This window comes from Tupaia chinensis, unplaced genomic scaffold (assembly GCF_000334495.1).
Source record: "Tupaia chinensis unplaced genomic scaffold, TupChi_1.0 Scaffold000185_1, whole genome shotgun sequence".
Lineage (NCBI taxonomy): Eukaryota > Metazoa > Chordata > Mammalia > Scandentia > Tupaiidae > Tupaia > Tupaia belangeri.
This window is the reverse complement of record NW_006159660.1, coordinates 1,620,811-1,626,810: the sequence shown is the minus strand read 5'-3', so window position 1 is coordinate 1,626,810 and position 6,000 is coordinate 1,620,811.

Sequence of the window (6,000 nt, the reverse complement as noted above, 5' to 3'; positions counted from 1 at the left end):
CACAAAAAAAAAAAAAAAAAAGAAAGAGATTATCTCCAAAGCTAAGTAGGAAAAGCAAGTTCTATATATACAAACATGGAAAATGTAATGCATTTTTAAAGTATGAAATGGATTCTTTTTTGGTTCTTACTTGATATTCTGAGAATTTTGCATATATTGGATTGTCAAAAAAGTCATGACATTTTTTTTCATTGTTTTTCAAAGGTCATTTATTTATATAAAGAACAAAGATCAGGCCCAGCAGTTAGCATAATGGCTATGTTGCTGGACTCCCATGTAGTCGAATGTGGTTCGAGTCCCAGACCTGGTGGTTTAAAACTCATGCTGGGCACACGTGCATGTGTGCTCAAGATCCTGAGAGGAGAATGGAGGAGAAGGGATTGCGGCATGACCATATCCCCAGGGAGTGATTTCTCACTTTCTGTCTCTCTCACTGTCTGTCTGGCAAGTGCATGCTCCCTATAGCAAAAATCTCTCAAACAAACAAACAAAAACACCACAAAGATTAATCAATGGTATATTGTCATTTTGTTCAATAACTTTTGCCATCTTTCAGTGAGCTTCATAATTCCTCATTCATAGAAGGACCTGTCTTTATCAGTGAAAACTGAACAAGGTGCTGATTTACAGTCTCATCTGAATTGAACATTATAGCACACAAGAAGAGAGGGAAACAGGTGGAAATATAGTGGATGGGTGATCCATCCAAACCCCAATAATTTTGGATGGATGATCAAAGTTGTGTATCGTTGTGATGGAACACAACTCCTTTATGAACAATGAACTCTGAATGTTTCTGAATGTTGGATTCTCTCAAATTTTTCAATTGCTGACAGTGGGCATTCAAATTGTTGTTTGGTTCTTAGGTAGGAACTCAAAAAACACAAAACCTTTAAAATCCCACCACACTGAGAGCTTAACCTTTCTCTGATCAATGTCTGCTTTTGATGTTGTATGAGGCAAATTATCATGTTGGGACCAAGACCATTTGTTTGCACACTACAATGTTATAAATAATCCACTTCTCATCACCGGTTATCAGTCACTTCAAAAAAGGCTTTTTTTCTTCACTTTTAATGTGCATATTGCAGATGTTTATATGCACCATTAAATGAACTTCTTTGAGTTCATGAGGAACCCAAATATTGAACTTGCTTGCATATCCCATCTTCTACAGGTTGTCGTGAACACATGAACAATGGATGTTCAATATTTCTGCAATTTCACGTCTGTAAGTGGGTTTGACCTGATCAATACCTTTATTTTGTTGTCATCAACCTTGGTGGGCCTCCTTGACTGAGGAGTGTTCTTGAGATCAAAATCACCAGCACAGAATTTCATGAACCACCATTGGCACTGATGTTCTTGTAGAGCATTATCACTGTAAACTACGCTGTAAACTTTTCATAAGCTTGACGCACATTCTTCCCCTTATAGAAGTAAAACAGTAAAACATGATGAAAATGCCATTTGGTCTGCAATCTTCAACTTGTAAAATCTCCAAAGCTCAACCAAATTATATTTTTAAAATTTTTTTTTGGAGAAATTTTTGTTATAGGGCACATGTGCTCACCAGAAAGACAGAGAGAGACAGAGAGACAGAAAGTGAGAAATCAACCCCCAGGGGGGATGGTCATGCCACAGTCCCTTCTCCTCCATCCTCCTCTTGGGATCTTGGGCATGCACGCACACACGCCTGGCGTGAGTTTAAGCCACCGGGTTCAGGACTTGAACCGTGGTCAACTACGTGGGAGTTCAGTGACATAACCATTACGCTAACTGTTGGTCCCCCAAGTTATATTTTTAGAATATCAGAATTGTCAGTTTCAAATGACACTAGAACTGTCAGTGTCAAATGGCATAGCAATAGCATAGATGCAAATGACTGTAGTACTTCCAAATATGAAATAGCGTCATCTGTTGCAAAAATTGCACAAATATACCATGGTTTTTCTGACAACCCAATATGAACCACTTTTCACAAGCTAAATATGCCTAATTTTTAAGTAAATAAAGCATTGCAAAATAAAGCACCATTAGATGCTTTTTAAAGATAGTAACAAAATGTTAAAGGCAAAATGTATTAACTATTTCACATCTTAGTATATAGATATATAACTGAAAAAGACTTCAGATAGAAATAGCAAAACATGTATTACAGTGAAACAGGAAAATGTATTTTCCTAAGTGTTGGCTGTTCACAAACCCATTTTGCTTCTCCAATTCATATCATATCGTTATTTATTTTAGACATAAACCTGTCAGATTAACGCTTGTTCTCATGTAAGACTTCATCCTCGATTGTCTGAAGTTAATTCCTAAGTGCCACTGCCTGACAGATGGTTTCAACTTTTACATTTTCACAATAAGGAGACAAGTTTACCCTTTTCTGTCAACAATATAAATATGATTTCCAATAATTCTTAAAGATAAAATTAGCTTCTTGACTAGATAGCTATAAAATGTCCAGCATATCTATGCAATATATTTGACAGTCAATCATCTTGCAAGTCAAGTGATATTTTTATACTTACAAGTTAAAGAATCTTTTCAAAATAATGTTGAAGGAAATATAAACAGAGTTGTAAACACAAATACTTGACAAAGACATTTCCATTCCTGACAGGTTTTTAATTTTTATTTTAGATATTTACAGTCTATTACATTTCCTTTCTTACCATTATTCAAACACAGCTTTCTTCTTTGACATTTGTAACACCAATTATCCTACACTTTTTAACTGCCTTAAATTTCAGTGCACTTTTTATTCAGTCTTCAATATTCTCTTTTCATTCAGTTGTGTCCATTTTATGCTACTCCATGTTTTCAGGGATTAAAGTTAAAAGTTAAAGAATATTCTTTGGCAAAAAGAAAGGTAAATCAAACAAAAAATATATACAACATTCATATTTTGTATATCACAACCTTCCCTCAGGCTCTCTCTAGTAGCCTTAATTTGATTTCAGGGCCTCCTCCCAAGCAAATATTTCAGAACTCTTCTGACATGTTCTGAGTGACAAATATCTCCAGAAGGATATCTTCCATTTGCACCTTTTGCCTAGAGATGCAAATTTGGCTGTGCTTTAGTATACCATTCGTATTCAGAGCCCACTGTTGTCCTCTTTTATTTGGACCCAAGAATGATTTAAGGTTAAAAAAGGAAAACGTTTTGCTTATATATCAAGTATTTGTATGTGTAAATCAATGAGGAAACCCTGTATTTTTTTTTTTATCTTAGTTTGGTGGAGGACATAATGTTTTCTCCCTTAAGACTCTTGCCTGTGTTGGCATTATCTCACCTACTGGCTCACTGATCACTCCATAATAGAAAAGAGACCCTTGCTACCCTGGAGGTGGCAATACTATAGTAATGGGATCAGAAATATAAATCCGGAATGAGGCCTGTGAACTAGTACTGACTGCACCCTTTAGAGTGTGAAGCTCAACCACAATGTGAGAATTGCAAAACAGAATGGAGAAAGAAAAAAAAAGCTTTGTGGCACATACCTTTGACTCATGCTAAGTAAGTATAAGAGGTTTAGGGGTGGGAGAATTAATTGAAAGATTGTTTTTGAAGGATTTGACGTCTAACAATTGATCCTTCCCATCCAATGGGAAAGAAAATGGATTTCTTTCCCTTTCAAGACCATTTTATGTGTCACCTGAATTTTGAGGACATCGTGGACTGGTATGTGTTTCCCACATGGAACTATGTAAAGGAAAGTGGGCTAGCCATCCTTTTGAATTGGAATGAAATAAGAGTTAGTTGTTGCCTTATATATCTTATAAATACAGAGGGCGTGAGGTAACAAATGCTTCAATGTGTTGTTGGGATAACGTGTAAACCATGTGAGAGAATAAATGTTAGGGTTCATGTGCTCACCAGAGAGACAGAGAGATAGAAAGTGAGAAATCTCCACTCCCCCAAAGGGGAAATGGTCACACTACACCTTCTCTTTTTCCATTCTCCTCTCAGGATTTTAGACATGCACCCAGCATGAGTTGCTGAGTCCAGTACCGTGATCGACCGTGTGGGAGTTCAGCAACTTTACCACTACATCACTGCTGGCTTCAAGTACATGATATTTTAATCTTACCCCTAATTGCCACCTGGGACTTAATAAAGCCCAGCAAAATCAAGCAGGAGGAACATATTCAAAATGTCTAATGGTGGAAAGAAAGGGACTCCCCTTAGTCATGGTATTTAGTTAAGAGTTCCCTAGGAATGGGTATTGGGTGGGGAGAATGTCCCTAAAGAATCATGAGAGTGATATCAGAGGACTCTTCATGGACCTTGGGATTTTTCCACTATGATGATTCTACAAAGCCTCTTTATATGGCAATTCCAGGGCCCAAGAGACCAATATGGAAGATTCCGGTTTTCTAAAATATGAGACTCAGAATGGCCTAACATCATGTCCTGTCCCTAATACTTCAACAACGGACAAAGCTAATTTGGAGGGAGGAGAGAAAAGAAACAGACCTCATTTCTTTTCTTTTCTTTTTTTTTTTGGAGAGGTTTTTTCTGTAGGATGTGTGCGCTCGCCAGAAAGACAGAGAGATAGAAAGTGAGAAATCACCCCCCAGGGAGGATGGTCACGCCGCAATCCCTTCTCCTCCATTCTCCTCTCAGGATCTTGGGCTCACACGCACACGTGCCCGGCGTGAGTTTAAGCCACCAGGTCCGGGATTCAAACCACAGTTGGCTACATGGGAGTCCAGCGACATAGCCATTACACTAACTGCTGGTCCCCAGATCTCATTTCTTGATGGGTATGTGTCGAAAGTTTCTAACTATCTTTAAATCTTTGCAGTTACCGAGAGAACCAATTCCAAATAAGTACTGATATACTATGTTTCTTCCTGCCTCCTTAGCTCTTCTCCAATGGGAAGCTATGGTTGGTGAGATAGTGAAGAAACAGAAATTTCAGATGACGGAAAGAGACACAATAACTATATTCACCTTTCCCATTGGGACTGATAGACTGGAACAGACCTAAACTGAAAAAGGAGATCAATCTTGTGTTGTTTTGTTGAGATTAATTTGGCTGGACAGGTTAATTATGGACTGGGACAGTTAAACCAATGAAATAGACCAGATCTATTATTGGACTTGCTGATGATTATATTCAGGGATACAGAAATAATTAGCATCATAAAATACATTTAAAGGAGTAGTGAGACAAAAATGAGATGCTCTATGGTTATATCTCATGAGTTTTACTCATCATGACTTCACAATATGATTATATCCCCCTTTTGTTCAGATACACCTAAGCAAATAAAAAATTTTGGTTTGTCAGGAAAGTCATGACATATTTTTCTGTTTTTCTATGCAAAGAATGCATCATGAGTTTTCTGACAACCCACTATATAATGCACTATTGTATCATTTTACTTATTTTCTTCATGATAGAAAGTTCATATGGATGCAATCACCTTCCCCAACCCTCCAGCTCATTGAAATCTTACCCACACCTGCATTCCCAGTATGTTTCAGGTAGACCAGGTCAGGGATCCAAATCTGTAGTTGGCATGTGCGTCTAGCACTGTGGTGTAGCATGCTATGCCTGGGTCAACAAGGCTGGACCTGTATTATTTTAATTGAAGTGAATATTTTAATAGAAACAGCAGAGGTAAATTTAAATATACCTTAGACCACAACTCCTAATCTCAGAACTGCCAGTATGTCCCAGAAGTAACTGCTATTACCAATTGCATTAATTTCTTTCACACCTTTCTAAGCTTTTCTACATGAACATGTACCTATGAAAATGTCATTTAAAGTTTTAATGTAATTTGGCCACATATTTGGTATTCATCTTGCATTTGCCTTTACCTCTAACAACCTGTCTTGCATATTTTTAACTTGCAAATTTCTTATTTTTATTTATTTGCTTAGAGGTGTTTGCCTTATGGCACATGCACTCACTGCAGAGAGAGACAGAGACAGTGAGAGGGAAAGTGAGAAATCATCCCCAAGAGGGGATGGCCATGCTG